Raw genomic sequence first — 17,285 nt, forward strand, 5'->3', positions numbered from 1 at the left:
TCCACGTAGATGATATTACAGTAGGATTTTTTTTTCGAAATTTCCAGTTGCAACATTAACACAAGAGAGTTTATATTTCAGCTTTAAAAAAATCAGTTATCTTCCACTTTCTTAATTTTGAACCTATTATTATTTTATAAAGGGTGCTATGCTGCAAATTATAAACCAACTGTTTGGCTTCTGCCAACAAGAACTTTATGACTTCAGTATTTCAGAGCAAGATTTAATGATGCTTTGAGAAGTGGGGCCTGGGGCGCTCACTAACAGCTCTTTAAATACTGACAAGGATGTGCTATTTAAGTAATGCAAAGGCTCTAACTCTACATTAACTCAGAATCCAAAGAAACTACACCAAAGCCTTACTTTATCATTTTTAAATTTTGCTATTCTTTTGAATATTAAATTTCTTAAAAGATAAGATTTTTTTTTTGAGAAAGACAGCAGCTGTATTAAATTTCCTCTCACCAAGAAAGCAATCTTTATCAAGAATAAATACCCCTATGGAAATCCAAAAGACGGGACGTTTCTAGCTAAGTGAACATGCAGATCTCAACACAAGCCTAAATCCTATCAGATCTCACTCGAACGAGCTCAACAAAGTCCTGGACTACCCTGAAACTTAGCTCTTCTGTTCCAAATGTTGGCTGAGCTAAGATCATCACACAAGGCAGGGAAGAAAAGTCCACCTGGCTGCATCCGTTTTCTTCCAGCCACAAGGTGCCGCTAGGTGGTCACAGTTAATAAGCCCTCCCCATGAGGAAATCCGGCATCCACACTGCCCCTGCCGTCCCCAAGCAGCCCCGACGCCCCTCTCCCACTGGTGGCCCCCCAGCCTGTCAATGGTCTTCTAATGACCCTCCCAGTTGCTGGCACTCTCCCCCTCTTCCCCGCTTCACACACACACACACACACACACACACACACACACAGCCAGGACAGCCTTCCCAAAGCACAAATTTGATTACATCACCCCCACTTCAAACCCTTCAGAGGCTCCCTGGTAGAGTTCTAGCCCCACCCCCGACCCTGCTCGCCCACCTTCACCACAGTACCCAGGTCCACAATGACCTCAGGTGCCCCCTGACCTGCTGCTACTTCCCACTTGCCTCCAGGCTCATTTTGACGGTTTGTCAAGGAAGCCTTCCTTCCCTCGAACCTCTGCCCTTTGGGTTAGGTGCCCCTGCTGTGTTCCTAGAACATTCTACGCTAAGACAACTTCTGACACTGCTAAGCTCTCAAGAAGCAATACATTTTTCTTACTACTGTGAGTCCACCCTCTCTCCCCTGGACACTCAGAATTGCATGTGTTATGGATAAATGAATGAAGGGGTGGGTCTCAAAGGGACGGGCAGAGTTGCTCTCGCCCACCCCGACCCCTTCTTTCTGTAGAACATCAGAAACAAAACCAGGAGTACCTCTCCTGAGGGTCACTTTCTGCTGACACACTTCACTGCCTCTTCTGTGTCAGTTCTAGTAAAAAAGCAAGCTCCTCCAAAACCCTCCATCCCTAGGCCCACTCCAGGGTCCTCCCAAGCAGGGGCACCCTCCACCCTGGACCACACAGTGCACTCTCACCGAGTCCCCACCCCACAAGCCTCCAGGCCTCTACCCGGGCTGCTCCTGCCACCTGAGTCACCCTCTTGATTCCTTCTCTTGGCTGACTCTTACTCTGTCCTCATAACTGAATGTAGAGCCCATTTCTTCAAGGAAGCCCTCTCTGATGATGTCCTTTAGCTCTTGGCTGGGCTCCCTCTACAGCAGGACTGCTTGGCGACCAACTGGTGTTTGTCCACCTGCTCCTCGGAGACCATGACATCTTGGAGGCCACGTGGGAAAAAGGAGTGAGATGACAAGAGGGGTGGGAAGAGCAAAAAGCAAAATCACAGCCCAAGTCCCAGATTCAAGGATTCTGTCTCAGAAGAAAAGAATAAAATATTTCATACGTATGTCATTTGGCTATGAGTTTTGTGGCTCATGGAAAGCAAGAGGTTGGTGTTCTAGTCTAAAATCCAAGTTACATGCAAAGAAATGTACATATTCATATCCAAAGGAAACCAGAGCTGCTCAACAACAGTTTGCAGTTAAAATCAAAGGAACTTTGATAAAGGCAATCTCTCTCTCTCTCTCTCTCTCTCTCTCTCTCTTTTTTTTTTTTTGTATCATATAGTTGTAGAAGTATTTGTGTAACTAAGTGATGGCTACAGCCTATGATTCTGCACTGGAGTGTTTGGGGCTGAGGAAGCTCAGATTACATGCACTGTGTAAATACAATCACACCAACACACTGACAGGCGCCCTAGTGGCTAAGCTGAAGTTCCAAAGCAGACAACCTTACTTTGCAAGACATCTCTCATTAGAAATTAAGGAATGCAATATTCTGTATTCAATTACATACGTTATATGGGCCATTAAGCGATAGTGCATCTTGTCTAATGAAACCCCAAAATAAATTGTTAACGTCGATTTTCTCCATCTGACCCTTCTTTGCTAACTTTGGATATCAAACCCTCACTCCATACGGAAAGCTCAGATCTACGCTGCAGCAGGTTACATCCCGTGGAAGAAAGCCTATCAAGGGAGAACTGGAGAGTTTCCCTTCAGAAGCTGCTAAGTCTGGTTTTGCACCTGTACGTCATTTGCAACCACGTCAGCGTCAAAGGAGTAAGACCTTACCTCTGTGGGGCGAAAAGCACTGCGGTGCTTCTGAACCATCAAAGAACACTGAGCTTTGTGAAACAGTCCTGAGGCACTTAAATCGTACTTTTTGTGAAAGGCTCCAAAACTGACCCAATTCACCAATCCAGGTACAACAGGGAGGTACCGGAATTAGTAGATAGAACATGCCCTTGAAGTCTGACAAGGCCCTGCTTGAATCCTGCTACAGCATTGACTAGCCGCTAAACGGACCAATCCCTTAACCCCTCTGAGAAGGCTTCCCAATCTGCAAAAGGGGGCTGCCACCGCCCACCTGGGAGACATGGATGTGAATGCAACACGCAAGTAGTGCGGCCGACTGGTACCTGACACGAGGCCTGGCTAGTTTCCCTCCGCTGCCCTTCTCCCCCTTTAAACTTGCATTGTTCCCCCTGGTAAGGGTCAAGCCCCCGGACCAGACTGCCCGATTCTTCTGTGTATCCCCGGATACATGCCTTACATTTAGGAGGCCAGAAAAAGAACTATCTCCTCCAACGTCACTATCAATATTCTTAAGAGTCTGGGTTTTTTAACTCTATTTTGCAGGGAGACTATTCCAGAACTGTCCAACCACCATTCTCCACTTTGGCTCCTCTCCCAGCGCCCGTCCCTTCTCACCTCAAATCTTCTGTCTGCTGGCCTTTTGTTCGTGGGAAAGAGAGTCCGCTAGGGTGGAGACTCCCTAGGCCTCTGTCCCTCCCTCACAGGTGAGTGTGACTACCTTCTCCCCACTCCCCACTCCGACTCCAGCTTCCGAGGAGGTTCCTCTCCCGGACCATGCAGCCTCTGCATCATCCCAAGACGCGCACGCGTGGCCACAACCCTCCCTTCAGATTTCTTCCTGGGTGGCCCTGCCCACCCCCAGGACCCTTAAGGATAAATGCCATTGCTCTGAAAATCCCAAACGCCACTGACTGACACACCAAAGCTGCATGGTCTGGGATTTCCTCCAACCCAGGCACAGCCCTGCCCCGCCTCAGCCTCAGTCTGCACCTCTCGAGATGAGCTCATCCACCTGCACGGCTGTGAACACCAGCTAAGAATGATGACTCCCAACGTGTATCTGTGGTCCGGCTCCTTCACATGAGCCCCAGGGCCATAGACCCGAGTGCCTCTTTGAAGTCCTAACTTGGATGAAAAATGGAATCTTAAAAATGCCTCATGTCCACCATTTACTCTAGAGTTCGATTCCTGGCAGGTACCTCCCAGGCTCCCGATTTTAGTAACAGACCCAGAACCCACCTAGGTGTTTGAGGTCACATTCAATTTCCCCTGTTCCTCCCCCCGGCCCTGCCCTGGAATCAGTCCTGTCATTTCTATCGTTAAGCCAGTCTCAAGTCTGGTTCTGCAAGGACCACGGATGGAACCCCACAAGCTCATAGCAAGGTACAGTGCGTCACAGTCCTCCGAAGAGAGCTCCCTGGAGGGGGAGGCATCTCCTGCCGCTGGTCATCTCAGAAGGCACTGGATTCTCACAAAGGAGGCCCAGGAGAAGGGACTCAAGGTTCTCCTGTGGTCTGAACTTTGAAGGGCCCGAGGTTTGGGGCAGTTCCTAGTTAGCAGACACACCTGCCAGTGAGCAGATGAGGATGGGGGAACCCAGGCAAGGCTGTTCTCACTCCGACCCCTGGGCTATCGGGAGCCACGGGAAAGGCCTGTGTCCAAGGCACAGCCCAGCCTTCACAGATCCCAGCCTGCATTTGCCAACCCAGATTGCCTAGACACCTACTTGCTACTCTTCCTTCTGTTCTGTTCCCCCCCAGAATGTGATGGACTCTTTCAGAAAGTCTGGCCTGTCTCAAGCGAGACCAAGTCAGTGAAGGATGAAGTGTCCACAATTGGACCAGGGCATGAAAGGAGAAACAAGGTCTCATGGCCAGCATGACGGTGGTGGCCAAACCCTTTCCCCGGGTGAGATGAACCAGGGTGTGGTTGAGAATGCAAGGTCACTTCACGGCTGACTGGGGTGTTGGAGACTCACTACCGCAAACTAACGACACGGCCGTCAGTGGTGGATGTCAGCTGCAACAGACACGGAGTCAGCTATTTACTGCCAACATGGGTTAATAGTAAAGGCTGGTACAGGGAGGCCTGCATGGCTGCTGAGGCAAACCACAGACCCGACTCTGAATGCCCACTGGCTGGAGCAGAGAGGAAGCTACGGTCCCCTTTAGCGGTCCCTGTGTCCACCAGATCCAAGTGAGCCAGCTACTTAGGAGAAGGCCATGTTGTTCTGATACTCAGAAAAACCAGCCTCGTAAAGGGAAAATAAGAGTGGCATGGAGTTTAGACCCGCTCCTGCCTCTCTATGAAGGCAAAGTAAAGTAAATGGCACGGGGAAGGTGAATGCAAAAACAAAAAACAAAAAAAACATAAAACCGGTGACTGCTTCCTCCAACAGCATCCCCTGCAGCTGCTCATCTCCGAGCCTGCCACTTTCTCACCAGTGACCACCGGCCAGGAATCTCCGTCACGCACGTCACACAGCGACAGCCTGGAACCGCGTGCCAAACACGTTTGTGTGAAAGACAGAATCAAGGAAGATGCTGCAGATTTTGACTTTCCAAGTTTAAATACTCCATGAAAAAAATCCCTCAGCAGCCGCCTAAATCAATTCGCATCTCACTTCTTCAAAACAATCAAACAAATTTAATAAGTGCGCATTTGTCACCAAACATAAGGAGGACCAAACTGGTTCCTCAAAGCAAGGATTTTAACAGGTATCAAACCCCAGTGGGTGATGTGCTAACAAAGCAAACATTCCAAAAAACTAGAAAATAAAAAGATGACTAGGATAATATATGGATCAAGGCAACTGTTAAGGTTTTTGCTTTTTAAAGCGATGGGGACAGCACGGAGGACAATCTGGCTATTTCCAATGCAGGGTGTGCACAGTCCACTTTTCAGACGCAACAACATGCTCACAGGGCGGTACAAGATAGAAAGGGAAATAGAAAAAGGAAAAGAGGAACAGCGAAAATTAGAAACACATGAGAACAAAAATAACTGACAGCAATTACAAGAATTTAGGTGAGTTTGGTGAGGACAGGGACGAGGGGACGGTGAGACCCACCCTCACCTATTGTTCCAGGGAAGGCAGGGGCCTGAGGCGAGCGGCGCTGCCTGGGGACCCCAACGTGGTCAGCGCCCCAAACCTAAACTTCACCTAGATGCGTGTAGACAGCTTTTGAGCTACAAAATGTGGTCGCATTTCAAGCTGGACAATTTTACTCACTCCCACCAAGAGTAACAGGAGAGAATTAGGCTCTGTTCCTGCACGAAAGCATTGTTTAAAAAAAGTAACGACTGAGGAATAGTAAAAGCAACAATGGAGTAAAAGTGACTGGAGGAGAGCGTACTTGACCCGAGCTCACTGGCCGCGTTATCTCACTGACGTTCAGATGCTGGCTGAGCCCTTACGGTACCAAAACAGACAGACCCACCAGGAGGGAGGTTTAATGCGCTGCTGTATTTTGATGCCGAGAGCCATGCCTGGTAAACGAGGTTCTGGGTAAACAATGGTGACAGTGTCAACCACTATGGGCTAAGCACACAACCAGCTACTCCGCCAAATCCCAAGGACACACTTCAAAAAGCAAAAACAAGCTGGCATTCTCTGGTGGGTCTGCAGACTCAGAGCCAAGCAGTTGCTGAGCAAACATATCACAAGTGATTCCTGTGACAAAAGAGGAGGCACTGGCCAGGGGGCTGGGGCAGGGCTCCAGGCTTCCACTGCTCACCCACCATTCTGTCCAGGGGGATAATGTGGTCCCTGCTTACGTTGCACCGATGCACCTACATTCACTGACGCCTGGGGACTGAGCAGGAGGTGACAGGTGACGGGAATGGAGCCAGCCTGGGAGTGGCACGGTGCTGGCATCTGTGCCCTCGGCTTTGCCCAGACCACTACATCTGCCAGCTCATCTACAAGAAGCAGAAGGGGAGAAAGCCATGTAGATCACAGGGCCCTGCGAGGACAAGTACAGGTCATGGCCACGATATGCCTCGCCCCTTCCTTAAGCCATAGAGGTATGTCCGGGGAGGAAGTGAAAATTCATCCAGAGCCCGCCAGGCACCACAAGCAGGTGGGACTCGGGTCCCCTGTGCCTGTCACTCACAGGACTGGTCTGGACTATCTTTTTATCAATTCTCTGGCATCTTCTCCTCCAACTTACCAACAACCAGAAAGTAGAATCTGATTTTAGACTCACAGAGAATCGCAGAACACCTCCTCCACTTCGGGCCCGGCAGCACGTGCCAGGTCCTCCGACCGTCACCTGTGGGACCGCCATGAGCCCTCTCCAGAGTCAAGGCCCGAGGCCGTAGGCCGGGGGGACACAGATTCCCACAATCTCCCCAGCAAATGGGGACCACCTCTCGGCAAAGGCATCTCACCCTCTTCTTCTCGAGGGATATCTCAATAGATACACAGGGAAACAGAGCAGAAGGTGGGGGGGTAGGCAGCCCAGAAGAACTCGTCTGCACTTCCAAGGCAAAGTGGGTCCGTTGACCTAATCACAGGGACAAAGTGAGGACGAATCTTTCCCTGCTGTGCCCCATACTCCGTGACATGCCTTTCCCTGCGTAAGGAGTTCATTTGGAAGCCCCTGGCAGTGTTTCCGTTGTCCTCAATTGGCATGGTGGTTGTCAGGCAGGGAGAGAGGGCCTGAGCCGTGCAGGTGCTGGACCTGGGAAGCAGGAGACACTGGCTCCACCCCCAGCTCAACCAGCGCCTCATTCTGCATCTCAGGATTCAGCATGACATCTATAAGCACAGGGATGAGACTGTCCCAGGAGAGGCTGTCCAACAGGAATGAAATGTGAGCCATGTAAAGAAAGTTTCCCAGTTGCCACATTTAAAGAGGTAACCCCCCCAAAAAAAACCCCTAGAAACTGATTTTAAGAACATATCTTACTTATTCTACTGTATGTAAAATACTATCATTTTGACATGTAATCAATAAAGAAAGTAACAACATAGTTTACATTCTATTTACTAGACAAGTCTCAGCGTCTGATGTGCATTTGACCTAGAGCACATCTCAGCTCAGAGCAGCCTCCTCCCCAGCTCTCCTAGCATCAGTGGCTTTGGCTAATCTATTGGACAGCAACTCCAGGGGTCACACCAGGGTAATTGGCTGAAAAGCGGGAGTAAGTGTCCATAATAACCCTAAAAGAATCTCTCCGAAACAAAGGCGGATTCACTTTTAAACGTCTGAAAACCGGCGGGTTGCTCCTCCCTCACGCCTTGGCTACAAGACAGCCCTCCTCCTTGCTGATCCCTTTCTGGATGTAGGGAAGCAACCCTTCACATAGCCAGGGTGGCCGGGCATCCAGGTAGACTTTCCTGTTCTCTGTGTCCAGTCCCACGAAGTCCTCATTCTCAAACAGGATGTAGAGCAGGAGGATCTTGTCCCCAGACTTGTCGGATGCAACGTCCAGCCACTTGGACTTGAGCATGATGAAGAGAGACTCAGTGAAGTCCTCGATCCTCTTCTCCACCACCCTGCAGTCCTCGTAAATTGACGGCCACGTTCATGCGCGGCTGCTCGGCCACCTCCCCATGCAGCACAAAGACAAAGAGCCGAGAGTCATAGAGCGTGGTGCCATACAGCTCCTCTGCACGTGGAGCTTCTCGAAGGTCTTGGCCAAGAGGCAGTCGGTAATGGTGACAAGGCCCACGACCTTGTGGTGGGTCTGGAAGTCGCTCCACCCATTCTCGGGCGCATAGTGGTGACTTTAGTGGATACAGAGTGCCCACTGCGAGCCGCACGGGCTGATCTGCCTCACCAAGGAGATTCGCTTATAGATGCATAACAAATTCTGCTCTGAGATGATCCCCACAGGTTGGACCACCACGGGGAGAGTCTGGTGGTCCTCAGCACACTGCACGTAGTCAGGGATGTTCATGTTGCAGGCCCTGACGAGAGGGAAGAGGAGACCGAGGTACATACTGTGCTGCGGGCTGCGGGCCTCACTGGGTTGCGGTGACCTGGTGTGTACCAGTCAGAAGGCAGGGGAAGCCCAAGCAAAGCCGGGGGTACAGTTTGTCCTCAGCGTCTGCACATGGCTACCGCAGCTCAGATCACATTACGCAGCTTTTGGTCTAGGCCTCCGCCCTCTGCAGAAAAGGGTCATTTCTTGTTTTCTGTTTCCAAGCACCTAGCCAGGCCCTGATGCAAAGTCAGTGCTCAAAACTGCTGAATAAAGGAATGAATAAAGGAACTGCTTCCACACCCCTCAGCAGGATATAATGCAAAGAAACACAGTAGGATCAAAAGTCCTGGATTTCAACTCCAATTTATTTGAACTCCTAAGCTGCAGAATACTTGATAAGAAAACTTGCTTTGGGGAGGAGGGTACAGTTCAGTGGTAGAGCAAATGCTTAGCATGTATGAGGTCCTGGGTTGAATCCTCAGTACCTCATTTAAAAAAAAAAAATGAAACAAATAAATAAACCTATTTACCCCCCTCAAAAAATATTTTTTGAATTCCAAATTCAAGAAAAAAAAAAAAACACCTTGCAATTGACACAACATTGTAAACATGAGTATACTTCAATTAAAAAAAAAATCCTTGCCTTACAAGAATATATCTGGATTATGGAAGTTTACAAGTGTAAAATGCCTAGGGTACCACCTGCATAAGAAGAAGGAACTGTACAAATTTACTATCCCTCATTTATGAGCTATATTTCCTTTGGGCGGTTTATAACATCTCAGAGCTAATTTTCTCAGATTAAAAAAAAAGAAGGAAACATTACCGGATTCTCCATACTGCTGAAGAATCAGATAAACCTATGATAGCATCTGACCCACAGAGTTTACTCAATAAATGCTTGTTGAATGAATGAACAAGCAAAGTGAATGCTGCTCCCTGCCACAGAGCATCATGATGGTACTGCCTGGAAATCCCAAGCCCACGTTTCACCCGACTCTACACTAACCATGTGTGACCTGGGCAGGCCTGTGTGCTCCTCTTAACCCCAGTTTAATCATGAATAGAAATGAGGGCAATAACACAAACCTCAAAGGGTTAGTGAGTCATTACTGAATTGTATCCCAACTTTGCAAGATGGAACCTTTAAAGAAACTTGGGCAAAAAGTCCGTAGGCCCTCTCCATATTATCTCTTACAACTACATGGGAATCTACATTATATCTCAAAATAAAAAGTCTAATTTATTAAAGAGGCTATTGAGGTTAAATGAGCTCACTGTCTCAAATAAGGAACACACAGTACAAATAGGTCAATGCCCAGCCCATGAGATACACTCAGTAAACATTCCCACTGAGCCCACTGGTCCCTCAAACTTCAGAGCACGATGATGTGTCCTCATGGCCAGAGGCCCCTGCACCTGAAACTAACAAAGCTAATGGTCCCCACTTTCAAGAGCCCCTGCCACCACCGTAGGTCTAATTTTGTACTTGTAATTTTTTTCTATTTATTAAATAGAAAAACGTAATTGCATAGCCTTCAGGTCACCAAAAGCAGACTACAGAGATCATGATGGCAGCCCTTCTTCATGAAACAATAAAATGAAAAGCCATTTCCACAAGATCTCTGTGTAAATCTACTAGGGAACTTCATCCTGGACTGAGAGGAAGAGGACTGGGGAGGAGGGGGCAATCTGCGGCACACAGAACCATGGGCCACCTGTCCCACGATGGACTTTAGACCCAACACTCACCCTCAAGGAACTTCAAAATAGACACAGACAGAGTGCTGTGGACAAGATTTTTTTTTTTTTTAAAAATCCCTGATTCTCTCGCAGGTTTTGTTTCTACCGAGAAACAAATGTCTTATGTGTATAATGTTTCACAAAAGACTTAAACTATTATCACCCCAACTTGACGCATTAAGAAACTGAGGGAGAGAGGTTTATCACATTGTGCAAGATTAGAGAGAGGCAAAAAAAAAAAAAAAAGATTAGACTGAGGCCACGTCAGACACTGTATTTAAACCCAAGCCCCTGTTCCAGTGCTCACACTAGAAAGTGGGATATACTGCCCCTTTCCTGCCCTCTCCCTGCAATAAATGTCTGAAGAGTCTTTTCTGTGCCACCTGGAATCACAATCACTTCAATTTTCCACAAAGAGCTATGTCATTCCTTGGAGGATGTGTCAAAATCTGTATGTTGAATGGGAGGAGAGATATGTATATTCGGTTTCTCAAAGGAAACATGGCTTAAAAGAAACTGAAAAGCAATTTTCTAGTCTAAGTCTTCATTGTGCAGAGAAGGAAACGGAGGCTCAGAAGAGATGAGGAAAGGGTCTTATTAACAAATATTGCCTCAGCGCAGCACCAAGCCAGCCTTGGGCACTTCTGGGGGAGGATCTGGAAGGCCCAGGAGAATGAGTCTTAGAAAACGGAAAGAGAAGAAGCATACGAGGCCCCGTCTCTACACCACCATACCATGAAGTTTCACCAAATTACCCAGTATGGGTGCAGCCAACATTAAGGTGGGCTAAACAGGTTATGGAAACCTGGAAGTCTCAACCATAGTGGAAATTCCAACGTTTACTATGTTTTTTTTCCCAGTTCAAGCATCAGCTCAGTGGGCACTCTGTACCAGGCACTACATGAGGCCTGGAGTTCTCCCAAATACACAACTCTTATATCACGTGTGCAAACCACACACAGGCCCACCAGAAGGAAAATGCCCACAGATAAGGTGGAATTACTGAAACTGAAAGCAGCCAACCAGCATATATTACTAGCAAATACGGTGCTGCTAGAAATAGACTCATGGACATAGAAAGCAAACTGTGGTTAGCAGGCAGGAAAAGGGGGATTAACAGATACACATTAATAAATATAAAATAAATGACAAGGACCTACTATATAGCACAGGGAACTATATTCAATTTCTTGTAATGAGTTGTACTAAAAACAATCTAAAACATATGTAGATACATATGCATATGTTTATAACTGAATCTCTGCTGTACATCTGAAACTAACATTCTAAATAGACTACACTTCAATAAAAAGTAATTTTAAAAAATAAGTAAAAATAAAAGCAACGCCATTTAGAAAAAATAAAAGAATACTCTGATCCCCTTAGCTGTAGGTGCTAGAGAAATCTGGTTACAAACACCAAGTCCACTGGGTCACTCCAGCACTGGCTGTCACTCTTTCTGACCATCAGAGAGTCACTTGGCTTCAGTGAGTTTATTTTCTCTTCTGTGAAAGGCTTCAGTTGCAACTAACGATGTATAGAATCTCATCATTCACAAACCCAACAATTAAAGAGGACTTCCCATGGGCCAGGCTCTGGAAATATGAAAATATAGGGTCCGAGATATATTCATGGGTAGAAGAAATTTATGCCATAAAGACATTAATTCTTCTTGCTTTGATAGACAGTTTCAATACAATTCTGTTTAGATTTCCTACCAGAGTTTTTATGGGTAACAAGATAATTTATGGTCAGGAACAACCAAGAAACTTCTTTAGAACCAGCACTGGGAAGGGGTGGATAGGTCATTCATTTCCACTGGTCTTTCTGAAGTGATGAAAACGTTCTGGAATATTAATGGTTGCACCACTGTGAATATGCTAAAGCTGCTGAATTGTAGCATTTAAGTGGGTGGACTTCATGGTGTGTGAACAATATCACAATAAAGATGTTAAATGAAAAAATATTTCTTGACAATTATTTTTCCCTCTATACTACTAGTCTGCCCCACAATTTAAGAAGAACAAAAAAACCAAAACAAACCAAATTTTGCCAGGAGCTCTTTAGGACTGCAAAGTCCCTGAGTCTCCAACTCCTCTGGTGGTGCTGTTCCTGTTAACACACCCTAGCTGGGCTGGGCTAGTTAGGGACTGTAACTATCTTTTTAAGAAAGACGGCCACACGTTTCACCCTGGGAGAGGGAAGGATGGAGGATGTCACAGCCTCATGCCTTCAGCTCATTTTTAACTGAAACAAGCCTTGCTTTCAACACTGTAATCCCTCTCACTATAAAAACAGTGACATCATCAAGCACCGCCATCAAAACACGTGAAAGTGTTCAAGGTACTTACCTGGGGCAGAAACACTGAGGGAGGAGACGGAAGCTCGCTCAGCACTGACGCTCCCTTTTCCCGACTCCAACAGGAGAAGCTGGGGTTCACAGCCGGAGGCTCTCAGCCCGGGGAGCAGCGCCCACACCACTGAGCTGGTCCCCAGGTAGCGGGAAAGGGAGAGGAGGGCAGCCCCGGGGTCGCGGGTCAGGGAAAGCGGTGGGGGGGACGCGGGCTGTAGCCCCGCTCGGAGGCCAGCCCCAGCCCCAGCCCCAGCCGCCCGCCCCCGTCCGGGTCCGCAGAACCCGCCCGCCCGGGACACAGCCAGCCCAGGGGCGGGGACGGGCCGGCGGCCGAGGAGAGGCAGCCCGGGAGGAGAGGACTCGCGGGCGGGAGAGGGGAAGGGGACGCCAGCCGCGGACTGAGGGGAGCCCGGCTGGGGCGAGAGGCGGCAAGTGCACACTTGGCCCTGGACAGCTGTGGCCGGGGCGCCAGGGCAGGAGCCAAAGTCCTACCGGGCGAAAGAGCTGAGAAGCCTTTGGGGCCGATCCCCGGCTCGGAGTTGCAGTTTCCAACCCTCGGTCCAGCTGGCACAGACTGCGCATGCGCAGGAGGGCCAGCGATCCTCTCTGTGTTCTGCAAGAGAAGTTGGGGAAGGGAGGGACGGAGAAGATGGGAGGAGGAGGGGAGAAGGGGAAAAGTGGAGGGAGAGACATGGACAGGAGGAGCAGAGAGAAGGCAGGGATCTGGAGTGCGGAGGAGAGTAGCAGAGATGGAGAGAAATAGTTTTAACTCTGGGGGCATCCTGAAGGAGGCAGCAGTCCTGCCTCTGCACACTTCTCTAACCCTTCAAGGCCCGCAGCTCATATTTTAACTCCCTGGCACAGCCCTCCACCCAAGGCCTCTGCAGGACCCCTACGGGGATCACACCCGTTGCCCCCAAGCGGAGCTGGGTTTCCTTTTGCTCTGGGAACCAAGCACCCGCAGGTGTTGTCGCTCAGAACTACCTTGGAAAGAGTACATATTCCCCTTTTACACGCTGGGACACAGGCAGGCAATATATCTGCCTTACCTCCACTGTCCCAGGTGTTGTGCTGGCGGGGAGCGGGAGGTACAAGGTCAGATCCCAAAAGGAGCATACTGCCTGAGTTTTGGTGCATAGTCCCCATCCTTCCTGGGTAAACCACTCCCCACACTCGGGGAACCATCAAGGGCACACAGTATGTCCCTGGGTGTGGGATAGCTGCCCTCAATTCCAGGGCCCATCTTGCTAGGAAGATAGGAGTGTTACTGAGTCCAAATTCATTCTCCTTAATGCAGGACAGGCCAGTAAGTTGGGAGACCAGGTGTTGGGGCATGAAATAGCAACTTTCTGTAGACCTAGATGGCAAACTAATGTCCTGGAAAACCATCTCCCCAAGTCAGAATTCAGGCTCCTTTCCTACGAGCTTGGTTTTTGCAATCTTCTTGATGTAGTAATTCTTTGTTGTTAGAATCCTTTGTTCTTGCAGCTATCTACCAGTGTCAGATCCCTGTAAACCTCCAACAAAACAGACGTTATTTTCTATTAGGTAACTTGTTATCTTTATATGAATGGAAAAGTGTTAAATATCCTTAAAGGTCAGAGCATTCAAAATAGGCTCTCCTGTATATTTTAGGCTCTAGGCAACATTGTTTTACAAGCAAGATGAAGCCTAGGAGACAGAGCACAGGGTTTAGTCAAAGGAACAGATCTAATATGGAGTCAGATTTGTTCTTTTCTATTACCAGGGCAGAAGACACATGAGGATTTAAATCCCTTTAAGTTAAAAATAAGTAATATTTTAAAGGAATTTACATACATAGGTCGGAATGTGCATAGCATATCTGGAAAACACACAAAGGTTTGTAAACAGTGGCATCTCCAGGGAGGGCTGAAAGAAGAGAGGATGAGGGAAAACTTCTTTCACTTGTGTATTTTTGTGCTCTGTTTGAAATTTTTTAACCACATGCATGTATTTCTTTTTCAGTTAAAAAAAATGTGTAATGGAGCAAAGGAGTAGCAAGCTCAGCAAATAAAGCAGCCATGGAATCACTGAGCCATCACTTTTGATTTCAGCCAGGAAGCATTTATTGACTCTCTCCTATGTGCCCAGTGCTGTTTTAAGACTTCTTTTATTTTTTTTCATAAAATAATAAAGTGCTATTCCTCACCCCTGCCCATGGCTGGTGGAAAACCAACTGAGTTTTTATTGAGTTGTTTTCCAAGAAGTAGAGATCAGTTATAAACAGAACACATCTTCAGGGCAAAACAGGCGGAGTGGTTTTCCAGCAGGCCAGATAGCTATGAAGGGTTTTCAACAGAGGCACACAGAGGCTGAGAGAGAAAGCCTCCAGGACCCTACAAAAAGCTGCCCAAACTGCCTTCTCCATGGCACTACTGAAATAGGAAAGAAAAAATCTGACTCCATATTAGATCTGTTCCTTTGACTTTAACCCTGTGCCCTGTTTCCTAGGCTTAGTCTTGTTGGTTCTGCACCTTTTGTAAAACAATGTTGCCTAGAGCCTGAAATATACAGGAGACCCTATTCTCAAGGCTCTGACTTTGAAGGATATTAACACTTTTCTATTCACATAAAGATAACAAGTTACAGAATAGAAAACAACATTTGTTTGTTGGAGGTTTACACGGATGTGACCCAGGTGAAGAGCTGCAAGAACAAAGGATTCTAACAACAAAGAATTCATACACCAAGTTTGCAACAACCAAGCATTCCCACTTCCCATTTTTAATATAAGAAGAGCCTGAAATCTGACTTGGGGTGATGGTTCCCCAGGACATTATTCTACCATTTCTCAGCTGGCTTTCCAAATTAAAGTCGCTATTTCTTGCCCCCAAAACCTGGTCTCCTGAGTTATTGGCCTGTAATGCACGAGCAGAACAAGCCTGGACTCGGAAACACAGACATTGAAAGTACCCATTTGGTATATTAAATGACCTGCTTCTACTCATCTTCCTGACGTTTTATTCTCTTGACCACTCCTGCTATGTTTATGAAAAACCTGTCATGTGGACACATTTCCACCTCTAGCCACTACCCTTCCAGGTAAGAACTGATGCCAAGAAGGCAATGGAAGTTGCTAGAAGGTATTACCTGGACAAAATAGAGCAGAAGTGGGTTCTGGCTGATATTCAGGAGCAGGCTGGAACACCTGACAAGATGTTATAAGTACGGATAGACAGCTGGGCACCAAAGGAGAAGCTTCTAAACTTCCATGAGGGACTTGTTGGATAGGAAGGAAAAGTCCCAGACTATAGCTCGGATCCCACCACGAGCTTCCTGGGCGAGTCTGGGCAAGTAATTTAAAATCTCTAGGCCCGTGCTGTCCAACATGGGAGCCACCAGCAACATGCAGGATTATGAAGTTATTCTGTAGCCAGACAGAATTATAAAAAGACATTTTATTGCAAAGGCCCAGCAGGTATAATATTTAAAAACGTTATTGGTTATCTTGACCTAACGAGATATTTTTGTATGTGTAGGTTTCTGTGGTTTGTAAGGCCTGTGACTAATGATTCCGTTACAGTGAAGTATTTTGAAATTATAAGTTACTGGACACAGTACCCTCATATCACAGTTGAAAAAAACTGATCCACATAAGCAAGGTGATCTGACTTATTAGTTATGAGCAGGGGCTCTGGGGCCAGCCTGCCTGAGTATAAATTCTCACTCTGCCTCCAGGGGGTTCTGTGTGAATCTTGGACAAATTATTGTTGTTTTTGTTGTCGTTGTTATTATTTGTGCCTCTTTTTCCTTACCTTTTAAGTAGCGAGGAATATGTAGACTCTATCTCCTACTGTGTTGGCAGGATTAAATGAGTAAACGTCTGTGCTGCCCACTTCCCTGGGTTTCAGCATTCTCCAGGCAATCAGTGCCAAACTCAGAGGCATTCTCCACTGTCTTCGTCAGTCTGGGGTGCTGTAACAAATTACCGTGGGTCGGGTGGCTTAAACAACCAGCATATTCCTTATGGTTTGGAGGCTGAGACTTTCAAGGTCAATGTATCCTTGAGAGGATTGCCAGCTCGAAGATGGCTGTCTTCCCAATATATTCATATCCCAGAGAGCAGAGAGAAGCAAGCACTCTGGGGGCTTGTATAAGAACACTAATCCCATTCATGAGGGCTCTACTCTCATGACCTCATTTTATCCTACTAATCACGTCCCAAAGGCCCCACCTCCCAATACCATCACCCTGGGAGATGGGGTTTCGACATATGGATTTTGAGGGGATGCAAACATTCAGTCCACACATCGGCTAAGTCTCCCCAACATGCAGTCATCAAACCTGTAGCTAATTTCAAAGTAATATTTATGTCTCTCTGCCCATTTCCATTCCTACATCCACTATCACTGAAGCCCTGTTACATTTTATTCCTTATTTTTCTGGTAGAGATTTAATTGATTCCTCTAACTCCAATGCTCCCCTCGCTCCAGTCTGCTTAATAGCCCTGCCAGGTAGGTCTTCCTTAAAACACCTTCCACTTCACCTGGTTGTTTTTTAGTTGTAAATGTCAGAATCCTCTCCACACCCCATCCTA

At 47.3% G+C, this 17,285-nt stretch overlaps 1 protein-coding gene across 22 annotated transcripts in view; it reads right to left on the reverse strand.

The window, feature by feature from the left end:
- LOC141579547 (uncharacterized) overlaps nucleotides 1-17,285 on the reverse strand; it is a 79,091-nt gene that overhangs the window by 41,065 nt on the left and 20,741 nt on the right. For 19 of the 22 annotated variants that reach the window (XR_012511119.1, XR_012511120.1, XR_012511121.1 and 16 more), the window contains 2 exons: nucleotides 16,504-16,663; nucleotides 12,726-13,450 (listed from right to left, as the gene is read on the reverse strand). The gene's annotated coding sequence lies outside the window, so the exon portion shown is untranslated. Of the gene's footprint in view, nucleotides 1-11,755; nucleotides 11,970-12,725; nucleotides 13,451-15,881; nucleotides 16,116-16,503; nucleotides 16,664-17,285 lie in introns of those variants that run through there. The other 3 variants (XM_074375981.1, XM_074375991.1, XM_074375994.1) reach the window with 3 other exon arrangements.

This window comes from Camelus bactrianus, chromosome 13 (genome assembly GCF_048773025.1).
Source record: "Camelus bactrianus isolate YW-2024 breed Bactrian camel chromosome 13, ASM4877302v1, whole genome shotgun sequence".
NCBI lineage: Eukaryota > Metazoa > Chordata > Mammalia > Artiodactyla > Camelidae > Camelus > Camelus bactrianus.